Below are 12,409 nucleotides of genomic sequence, written 5' to 3' on the forward strand. Positions count from 1 at the left end.
TATATATCAGAACACTTGGTGTTTATTTATTATTATTTTTTTGTAATAGGTATTTGTAGTTTTAGGTATATTCAAATTCTGCACTTTATTAATAGCGCCCTCTAGTGATTGTTTCACAAACTATTTTTGATTGTAACCCCATACCAGCCTGGTTGCAAAACAAAATAGGAGAAATTACACAAAGATAACAAACAGCACATATAATAGTCAGCACTTGTATGCACACAGCTATGCTGAAAGCATACAAATTAAGAGTTTCTTACAGTATATATAACGTAAAACATTATTCATCATCAAAGTAGTTAAAGTGAAAAGATTTAATTTTTTAATATTACCTTTTCAGTAAATTGAAGGCTTTGAAAAGATCTACCCAGTAATGCTGCAGAGAAAAATATCCTATAACATAAATGGTCACATGATATATAAGAGGCTTCTAATTACAACACACATCCAATATGTACATGACCCACAGAAGGTATTATGTATTTTTTATATTCCAATAATAGCTAAACATTAAAAAACTATCGGCTAGATTTGGAGTTTTGTCGGTAACGACCCGAAAAACTAACGCCGGCTTTTTTCTGGCTGCACCATAAAAATAACTCTGGTATTGAGAGTCCAAATAAAGGCTGCGTTAGGCTCCAAAAAAGGAGCGTAGAGCATTTTTAACGCAGCTTCAACTCTCGATACCAGAGTTGCTTACGCAAGCGGCCAGCCTCAAAAACGTGCTCGTGCACGATTCTCCCATAGGAAACAATGGGGCTGTTTGAGCTGGAAAAAAACCTAACACCTGCAAAAAAGCCGCGTTCAGCTCCTAACGCAGCCCCATTGTTTGCTATGGGGAAACACTTCCTACGTCTGCACCTAACACTTTAACATTTTCCCCCGAGTCTAAACACCCCTAACCTTACACGTATTAGCCCCTAATCTGCCACCCCCGCTATCGCTGACCCCTGCATATTATTATTAACCCCTAATCTGCCGCTCCGTAAACCGCCGCTACTTACATCTGCTGCCCTAACATCGCCGACCCCTATATTATATTTATTAACCCCTAATCTGCCCCCCACAATGTCGCCTCCACCTGCCTACACTTATTAACCCCTAATCTGCCGACAGGACCGCACCGCTATTATTATAAAGTTATTAACCCCTAATCCGCCTCACTAACCCTATAATAAATAGTATTAACCCCTAATCTGCCCTCCCTAACATCGCAGACACCTAACTTCAAACATTAACCCCTAATCTGCCGACCCAATCTCGCCGCTATTCTAATAAATGTATTAACCCCTAAAGCTAAGTCTAACCCTAACACTAACACCCCCCTAAGTTAAATATAATTTACATCTAACAAAATTAATTAACTCTTATTAAATAAATTATTCCTATTTAAAGCTAAATACTTACCTGTAAAATAAATCCTAATATAGCTACAATATATATTATAATTATATTATAGCTATTTTAGGAATAATATTTATTTTACAGGTAACTTTGTATTTATTTTAACCAGGTACAATAGCTATTAAATAGTTAAGAACTATTTAATAGCTAAAATAGTTAAAATAATTAAAAATTTACCTGTAAAAGAAATCCTAACCTAAGTTACAATTAAACCTAACACTATACTATCAATAAATTAATTAAATAAACTACCTACAATTACCTACAATTAACCTAACACTACACTATCAATAAATTAATTAAATACAATTCCTACAAATAAATACAATTAAATAAACTTGCTAAAGTACAAAAAATAAAAAAGAACTAAGTTACAAAAAATAAAAAAATATTTACAAACATAAGAAAAATATTACAACAATTTTAAACTAATTACACCTACTCTGAGCCCCCTAATAAAATAACAAAGCCCCCCAAAATAAAAAAATGCCCCTAATCTAACCCAAACCCCCCTTAAATAAACTTAACACTAAGCCCCTGAAGATCTTCCTACCTTGTCTTCACCTCACCGGGTTCAACGATCTGTCCAGAAGAGCTCCTCCTATGTCCTGATCCAAGCCCAAGCGGGAGGCTGAAGAGGTCCATGATCCGGCTGAAGTCTTCATCCAAGCGGGAGCTGAAGAGGTCCATGATCCGGATGAAGTCTTCATCCAAGTCTTCTATCAACGGCATCTTCAATCTTCTTTCTTCCGGATCCATCTTGCAGACCTCCGACGCGGAACATCCTGCTGGCCCGACGGACTAATGACGAATGACGGTTCCTTTAAGGGACGTCATCCAAGATGGCGTCCCTCGAATTCCGATTGAGCTCGCAATCTATTGGCTGTTCCGATCAGCCAATAGAATGCGAGCTCAATCTGATTGGCTGATTGGATCAGCCAATCGGATTGAATTTGATTCTGATTGGCTGATTCCATCAGCCAATCAGAATATTCCTACCTTAATTCCGATTGGCTGATAGAATCCTATCAGCCAATCGGAATTCGAGGGACGCCATCTTGGATGACGTCCCTTAAAGGAACCGTCATTCGTCGTTAGTCCGTCGGGCCAGCAGGATGTTCCGCGTCGGAGGTCTGCAAGATGGATCCGGAAGTAAGAAGATTGAAGATGCCGTTGATAGAAGACTTCATCCGGATCATGGACCTCTTCAGCTCCCGCTTGGATAAAGACTTCATCCGGATCATGGACCTCTTCAGCCCCCCGCTTGGGCTTGGATCAGGACATCGGAGGAGCTCTTCTGGACAGATCGTTGAACCCGGTGAGGTGAAGACAAGGTAGGAAGATCTTCAGGGGCTTAGTGTTAGGTTTATTTAAGGGGGGTTTGGGTTAGATTAGGGGTATGTGGGTGGTGGGTTGTAATGTTGGGGGGCTTGGGTATTGTATTTTTTTTTTTTACAGGCAAAAGAGCTGAACTTCTTGGGGCATGCCCCGCAAAGGGCCCTGTTCAGGGCTGGTAAGGTAAAAGAGCTTTGAACTTTAGTTATTTAGAATAGGTAGGACATTTTTTTATTTTGGGGGGCTTTGTTATTTTATTAGGGGGCTTAGAGTAGGTGTAATTAGTTTAAAATTGTTGTAATATTTTTCTTATGTTTGTAAATATTTTTTTATTTTTGGTAACTTAGTTCTTTTTTATTTTTTGTACTTTAGCAAGTTTATTTAATTGTATTTATTTGTAGGAATTGTATTTAATTAATTTATTGATAGTGTAGTGTTAGGTTAATTGTAGGTAATTGTAGGTAGTTTATTTAATTAATTTATTGATAGTATAGTGTTAGGTTTAATTGTAACTTAGGTTAGGATTTCTTTTACAGGTAAATTTGTAATTATTTTAACTATTTTAGCTATTAAATAGTTCTTAACTATTTAATAGCTATTGTACCTGGTTAAAATAAATACAAAGTTACCTGTAAAATAAATATTAATCCTAAAATAGCTATAATATAATTATAATTTATATTGTAGCTATATTAGGATTTATTTTACAGGTAAGTATTTAGCTTTAAATAGGAATAATTTATTTAATAAGAGTTAATTAATTTCGTTAGATGTAAATTATATTTAATTTAGGGGGGTGTTAGTGTTAGGGTTAGACTTAGCTTTAGGGGTTAATACATTTATTAGAATAGCGGTGAGCTCCGGTCGGCAGATTAGGGGTTAATAATTGAAGTTAGGTGTCGGCGATGTTAGGGAGGGCAGATTAGGGGTTAATACTATTTATTATAGGGTTAGTGAGGCGGATTAGGGGTTAATAACTTTATTATAGTAGCGCTCAGGTTCGGTCGGCAGATTAGGGGTTAATAAGTGTAGGCAGGTGGAGACGACGTTGAGGGGGGCAGATTAGGGGTTAATAAATATAATATAGGGGTCGGCGGTGTTAGGGGCAGCAGATTAGGGGTACATAAGGATAACGTAGGTGGCGGCGCTTTGCGGTCGGCAGATTAGGGGTTAATAAGTGTAGGTAGGTGGAGGCGACGTTGTGGGGGGCAGGTTAGGGGTTAATAAATATAATACAGGGGTCGGCGGTGTTAGGGGCAGCAGATTAGGGGTACATAAGGATAACGTAGGTGGCGGTCGGCAGATTAGGGGTTAAAAAAAAATATTTGAGTGTCGGCGATGTGGGGGGACCTCGGTTTAGGGGTACATAGGTAGTTTATGGGTGTTAGTGTACTTTAGAGTACAGTAGTTAAGAGCTTTATAAACCGGCGTTAGCCCAGAAAGCTCTTAACTACTGACTTTTTTCCTGCGGCTGGAGTTTTGTCGTTAGATGTCTAACGCTCACTTCAGAAACGACTCTAAATACCGGAGTTAGAAAGATCCCATTGAAAAGATAGGATACGCAATTGACGTAAGGGGATCTGCGGTATGGAAAAGTCGCGGCTGAAAAGTGAGCGTTAGACCCTATTTTGAGTGACTCCAAATACTTGCGGTAGCCTAAAACCAGCGTTAGGAGCCTCTAACGCTGGTTTTCACGGCTAACGCCAAACTCCAAATCTAGGTCTATGCTACAAAAAAATTTTCTTGCTGTTTTCATTTGGTGTGTAGGCCTGTAATGTGTAATGCTGTTCTTCTGTGACCTTAGTTTTTGCAATAGACAAATCAATAAATATATTCAGAATGAAAAACAGGAGATTATATTGTTTAATTTTTTTACATAGAAAAGGCTTAAAAATAAAAAAATATTATTCTCTTCAGATCTTTTTGCAAGTCAATTTTTTATTGCTAACTATAATTAAAGGTACACTGAACCCAATTTTTTTCTTTTGTGATTCAGATAGAGCATGCAATTTTAAGCAACTTTCTAATTTACTCCTATTATCAATTTTTTTTGTTCTCTTTCTATCTTTATTTGAAAAAGAAGGCATCTAAGCTAAGGAGCCAACCAAGTTTTGGTTTAGGCTTTGGCTTTTTAAATAAACATACCAAGAGAATGAAGAAAATTTGATAATAGGAGTAAATTAGAAAGTTGCTTAAAATTGCAGGTTCTATCTGAATCACGAAAGAAAACATTTTGGTTCAGTGTCCCTTTAAGGACTTGCATCAACCAGAGAATTAGTAATATTTTAGCAAAATCATTTTTAACAAATAAAACATTTAGTTACCAAGCTACTGAGAATGTATAAGCTGCCAAATTAAGTGCTATAGATGAATTTATGCTTTTCATTTTTTTTTTGCATGTGTCAGCAATAAAGAAGGAATGTTTCTTTGTAAGACGTCTTGTGAAGATGGTGCTGAGTAGTCATGATTCAGTTTTCTTGAAAAAAGAAAATTAGCATTTTTTTGAATACCTCACAAAAGGTGACTTCAAATTAGACTGAACTTCAAGAAAAGGTTAATGCTATTCTTTTTTGAGTTCAACCACCCACTTTGCTTTAGGTCACTGGTTGAAACTAATGCATCACACAAGGTCTACTGCAAACTTGGCATCAACTTGATTAGGCTCCCTGCTGATCTAATACACATACCCAGCTCCCTTGCCAAGTCAAATAACACACATTTGGTGAATTGGAAATAAGATTTAAGTGCACTAGCACAATGAAGCTTGGCCCCTTATCGTTTACTGAATTATTTGTGTTCAATCAAAGGCTGTGAAAACTACTCTTGTTAGAGGACTTAATCTTCAATTTTCTTGCGCATTATTTGAAAACAGGTCAATTAAATGTTAGGGCTACAAACTCCTCCTACGAAAGCAAATAAATCTGACTAAATAGCTTATAGTATTATAAGGGAAATACTTCTACTCAAATATTTAAAAGTATACAAATAATGCAGCAGATTTAAACAAGATTTCCATGTTAGTGCATGGATTTCATTCAAAAATAGCAATTTCAAGACTTTACAAAAAACAGTTATGTAAAAACAAGTGCCACGGTGTTAATTTAACAATATTTCACAATATGTAAAGTATGTTCAAAATTCATCAGGCTAAAACGTTAAAAATGTGAAAAATACAAATGCTAAGAGCTCATTGATCGAAAGATTTTTAATTGTGTGAGATTTATTGATGGTGTTTGATGAGTTTATTGAATATACTTGTTCAGTTCTCTTTTGTGTTCCTTAATTGTGAGAGACGTGTGTTTCACAAAAGGGTAAGGAGGTTGAGGACAGTGAAAGCTTTGTAAGACATGGGGTTGCATATACATGAATCCAAGAAATAATTCAATTAGACTTGTGCTCAGAGGCGGAGCTACCACTGGTGCAGCAGGTGCAGTAGCATCAGGGTCCAAGAGCTGGAGGGGGCCTATGCCAGCCTATACATAGCTGTATGCAGAATGTGTTCAATCCTAATGCAGGGAAGCCATTTATTAGTACAAGTTGTAGGACCATCTATCTAGCTATATTCAGTAAAAATTAAACTTTCATGATTCAGATAGAGAATGCAATTTTAAACAATTTTCAATTTATTTCTGTTATCACATTTGCTTTGTTCTCTTGGTATCTTTTTTGAAGAGTGAAACTAGGTAGACTCATAAGAGCTCAGGAGTGTGCATGTGTCTTATTTACTCCTACAAGTTTGGAATTTACATGCCCCGCTGCGTAAGGTGAGAGTAAAAGGAGCACACTTGAATTGGATCACAGCTGACCTCATTCAAATGTACCAGTTTCGAGATTCATTGTGGTCAAAGATCAAGCATACTGGCTCTAGGAACGATCACTGTGTATATAGACAATGGCGAAATATATGCACTAAACAAACAAAATTGGCCAAGGCCCAATATTTCTGTGAAAATCTGAACAATAACATATCAAACCCTAGAAAGTTTTGGAAAGTCATAAATAATTTACAAACTCCACCAAACCACTCCCAACCCTCCACTGTCAATGTGGACAACCAAACCCTGCAACTCCCCTTAGATGTAGCAAATGCCTTTAACAATTATTTTGTCAGATGCTCCACCACCCTGATTGACAAACTAATAAATGGCACGCATCCTGAAGCTACAAATGTGGATCAGGCCCAACTAAATCAGCAAAGACCCAATATAGGGAAGTTCAATTTTAGACCTGTACCCATCAATGTCATTAAGAAACACCTTAATAACCTAAAAATGAAAAACCAGTCTGGACCTGATCAAATCCCCTCAATGCTGTTGAAGCTTAGTGTGCTAGCAATTGCTAAACCTGTCACAACCCTAATTAACGAATCCTTGGTGTCTGGATACATACCCAAACTTTGGAAGACTGTAAGAGTAGTGCCTATCCATAAAAGTGGGGAGATAACTTTGGTTTCTAACTATCGCCCAATATCATTGCTACCAGTATTGTCAAAAATTTTAGAAAAGGCGTCCATACGCAATTATGTGAATATTACCAACAATCTAACAATCTGACCCCTGATCAAACAGGTTTTCGTACAAATCACTCCACTACAACTGCCCTCCTAAAAGTTTGCAACGACATCCAAACTGGAATGGAACAAGGAGACCTAACTGGAGCTATTTTCCTTGATTTTGCTAAGGCTTTTGACACAGTAGACCATGACATACTACTGCTCAAACAAAAAAACTCAGGTATTGGTGATCGTCCGCTAACCTGGTTTCGATCATATGTATCAGATTGATCACAATATGTCTCCATTTCTGACAGCGACTCCCTCCCTCTCCCAGTCACATGTGGTGTTCCCCAAGGTTCCATTCTCGGCCCTCTGCTATTCACATTATTTATAAATGATCTGCCTAATGTCTGCAAATCCTCAACTGTACACATGTATGCAGATGACACAGTAATCTATGCAAACAATTCCGATCTACCGCAGCTTGAAGCAGTGCTCCAAGACCAGTTCACAGAGGTAGAAAAGTGGATCTCAAAAAACAAACTCTTCCTAAACACTGACAAAACTGTCACAATGATCTTTGGAACAGGACCTAAACTACACAAACTTCAAAATTCCCATCTATGCATCAAAACAAAATCAAATTGCACACTGACTGCAGTCCACTCTTTTAAATACTTGGGTATGTTGTTAGACCCCAATCTATCTTTTGGCCTCCATATAGAAAAACTGGCATCTAAACTTTATCCAAAATAGGTGCCCTGTACAGAAACAAATCCTGCCTCAGCCCTATTGTAAAGGAAAAGATTGTACAGCAAATGCTGATGCCAATCGTGGATTATGGGGATGTAGTATATGCACTTGCACCGCAAACTCACCTTAATAAACTTAATACGTTGTATAACTCGTTCTACCGCTTTGTGCTATAATGTAACTACAGGACCCACCATTGTGACATGCTAAAAGAACTAAACTGGCTGTCGCTGGAATCCAGACGCACCCTCCATCTTTCCTGCCTTGTGTTTTAAAGTTTTTCTGGGAAGCTCCCACTCTACCTGAGCAGTATGCTCTCACCGGTTATTCCCACCTCCTATAACCTCCAATCCAGTACCAGCACATTATTTAGCTTGCCTCAATACAAAAAGAAAGCAGCACAATCCTCCTTTTCCTACAGATCACCACAATTATGGAACGACCTCCCGCACACTTTCAAACCTTCCCCATGCCTAATATCCTTTAAGAGATCCCTCTCTACATATCTCAAAATAGAATGCACCTGTCATTGTTGATGATATATTTCCTACCTGTTCTATGTTAAATTTTTGTGCATATATTGGGGGGTAGTTATCAAGCCGTCTACTTTTCTGGCTTCGCCGGCCCAATACGCCCGCCTAAGCTCGCCTACCTTCGCCGCCGCGGACCTGAAAAAATACGCCTAAGTTATCAAATAAAGCTGTCAAAAAGCCGCGGGGCGATGAGCAGCGGACTGTGACAGTTATCACTCATCCGATCTCGCTGCTCTTCGGCTTTTTCCCAGCTTTATTGCTAGCCTGTCACTAAGCACTCACACTAAACTGCATTGTTCTATCCCTATACCGGCGCCCCCGGAGCCTCCCGCAACTCAATAAAGTTACTAACCCCTAAACCGCCACTCCTAGACCCTACCGCAACTCTAATAAATGTATTAACCCCTAAACCGCCGCTCCCTGAACCCGCCGCAACCTATATTAAATGTATTAACCCCTATTCTGCCCCCCATACACCGTCGTCACCTATAATAAATTTATTAACCCCTAATCTGCCTCCCCTACACCGTCGCCCCCTATAATAAATTTATTAACCCCTATCCTGCCCCCCACTACGCCGCCGCCACTGTAATAAAATTATTAATCCCTAAACCTAAGTCTAACCCTAACCCTAACGCCCCCCTAACTTAAATATTAATTAAATAAATCTAAATAATATTTCTCTTATTAACTAAGGCCTAGATTTGGAGTTCGGCGGTAGCCGTCAAAACCAGCGTTAGAGGCTCCTAACGCTGGTTTTGGCCGCCCGCTGGTATTTGGAGTCAGTGATTAAAGGGTCTAACGCTCACTTTTCAGCCGCGACTTTTCCATACCGCAGATCCCCCTACGCCATTTGCGTAGCCTATCTTTTCAATGGGATCTTTCTAACGCTGGTATTTAGAGTCGTTTCTGAAGTGAGCGTTAGAGCTCTAACGACAAAATTCCAGCCGCCTGAAAATAGCAGGAGTTAAGAGCTTTCTGGCTAACGCCGGTTTATAAAGCTCTTAACTACTGTACCCTAAAGTACACTAACACCCATAAACTACCTATGTACCCCTAAACCGAGGTCCCCCCACATCGCCGCCACTCTATTTAAATTTTTAACCCCTAATCTGCCGACCGCCACCTACGTTATACTTATGTACCCCTAATCTGCTGCCCCTAACCCCGCCGACCCCTATATTATATTTCTTAACCCCTAACTTGCCCCCCACAACGTCGCCGCAAGCTACTTAAAATAATTAACCCCTAATCTTCCGACCGCAAATCGCCGCCACCTACGTTATCCCTATGTACCCCTAATCTGCTACCCCTAACATCGCCGACCCCTATATTATATTTATTAACCCCTAATCTGCCCCCCTCAACGTCGCCGACACCTGCCTACACTTATTAACCCCTAATCTGCCGAGCGGACCTGAGCGCTACTATAATAAAGTTATTAACCCCTAACCCGCCTCACTAACCCTATCATAAATAGTATTAACCCCTAATCTGCCCTCCCTAACATCGCCGACACCTAACTTCAATTATTAACCCCTAATCTGCCGACCGGAGCTCACCGCTATTCTAATAAATGTATTAACCCCTAAAGCTAAGTCTAACCCTAACACTAACACCCCCCTAAGTTAAATATAATTTAAATCTAACGAAATAAATTAACTCTTATTAAATAAATTATTCCTATTTAAAGCTAAATACTTACCTGTAAAATAAATCCTAATATAGCTACAATATAAATTATAATTATATTATAGCTATTTTAGGATTAATATTTATTTTACAGGCAACTTTGTAATTATTTTAACCAGGTACAATAGCTATTAAATAGTTAAGAACTATTTAATAGTTACCTAGTTAAAATAATAACAAATTTACCTGTAAAATAAATCCTAACCTAAGTTATAATTAAAACTAACACTACCCTATCAATAAAATAATTAAATAAACTACCTACAATTACCTACAATTAACCTAACACTACACTATCAATAAATTAATTAAACACAATTCCTACAAATAAATACAATTAAATAAACTAGCTAAAGTACAAAAAATAAAAAAGAACTAAGTTACAGAAAATAAAAAAATATTTACAAACATAAGAAAAATATTACAACAATTTTAAACTAATTACACCTACTCTAAGCCCCCTAATAAAATAACAAAGCCCCCCAAAATAAAAAATTCCCTACCCTATTCTAAATTAAAAAAGTTACAAGCTCTTTTACCTTACCAGCCCTGAACAGGGCCCTTTGCGGGGCATGCCCCAAGAATTTCAGCTCTTTTGCCTGTAAAAAAAAACATACAATACCCCCCCCCAACATTACAACCCACCACCCACATACCCCTAATCTAACCCAAACCCCCTTAAAGAAACCTAACACTAAGCCCCTGAAGATCTTCCTACCTTGTCTTCACCATACCAGGTTCACCGATCCGTCCTGGCTCCAACATCTTCATCCAACCCAAGCGGGGGTTGGCGATCCATAATCCGGTCCAGAAGAGGCTCCAAAGTCTTCCTCCTATCCGGCAAGAAGAGGACATCCGGACCGGCAAACATCTTCTCCAAGCGGCATCTTCGATCTTCTTCCATCCGGAGCGAAGCGGCAGGATCCTGAAGACATCCAGCGCGGAACATCCATCCGGACCGACGACTGAACGACGAATGACTGTTCCTTTAAGGGACGTCATCCAAGATGGCGTCCCTCGAATTCCGATTGGCTGATAGGATTCTATCAGCCAATCGGAATTAAGGTAGGAATTTTCTGATTGGCTGATGGAATCAGCCAATCAGAATCAAGTTCAATCCGATTGGCTGATCCAATCAGCCAATCAGATTGAGCTCGCATTCTATTGGCTGTTCCGATCAGCCAATAGAATGCGAGCTCAATCTGATTGGCTGATTAGATCGGCCAATCGGATTGAACTAGATTCTGATTGGCTGATTCCATCAGCCAATCAGAAAATTCCTACCTTAATTCCGATTGGAATCCTATCAGCCAATCGGAATTCGAGGGACGCCATCTTGGATGACGTCCCTTAAAGGAACAGTCATTCGTCGTTCAGTCGTCGGTCCGGATGGATGTTCCGCGCTGGATGTCTTCAGGATCCTGCCGCTTCGCTCCGGATGGAAGAAGATCGAAGATGCCGCTTGGAGAAGATGTTTGCCGGTCCGGATGTCCTCTTCTTGCCGGATAGGAGGAAGACTTTGGAGCCTCTTCTGGACCGGATTATGGATCGCCAACCCCCGCTTGGGTTGGATGAAGATGTTGGAGCCAGGACGGATCGGTGAACCTGGTATGGTGAAGACAAGGTAGGAAGATCTTCAGGGGCTTAGTGTTAGGTTTCTTTAAGGGGGTTTGGGTTAGATTAGGGGTATGTGGGTGGTGGGTTGTAATGTTGGGGGGGGGGTATTGTATGTTTTTTTTTACAGGCAAAAGAGCTGAAATTCTTGGGGCATGCCCCGCAAAGGGCCCTGTTCAGGGCTGGTAAGGTAAAAGAGCTTGTAACTTTTTTAATTTAGAATAGGGTAGGGAATTTTTTATTTTGGGGGGCTTTGTTATTTTATTAGGGGGCTTAGAGTAGGTGTAATTAGTTTAAAATTGTTGTAATATTTTTCTTATGTTTGTAAATATTTTTTTATTTTCTGTAACTTAGTTCTTTTTTATTTTTTGTACTTTAGATAGTTTATTTAATTGTATTTATTTGTAGGAATTGTGTTTAATTAATTTATTGATAGTGTAGTGTTAGGTTAATTGTAGGTAATTGTAGGTAGTTTATTTAATTATTTTATTGATAGGGTAGTGTTAGTTTTAATTATAACTTAGGTTAGGATTTATTTTACAGGTAAATTTGTTATTATTTTAACTAGGTAACTATTAAA

The sequence above is a fragment of the Bombina bombina genome, chromosome 2, assembly GCF_027579735.1.
Source record: "Bombina bombina isolate aBomBom1 chromosome 2, aBomBom1.pri, whole genome shotgun sequence".
NCBI classification, from domain to species: Eukaryota; Metazoa; Chordata; class Amphibia; order Anura; family Bombinatoridae; genus Bombina; species Bombina bombina.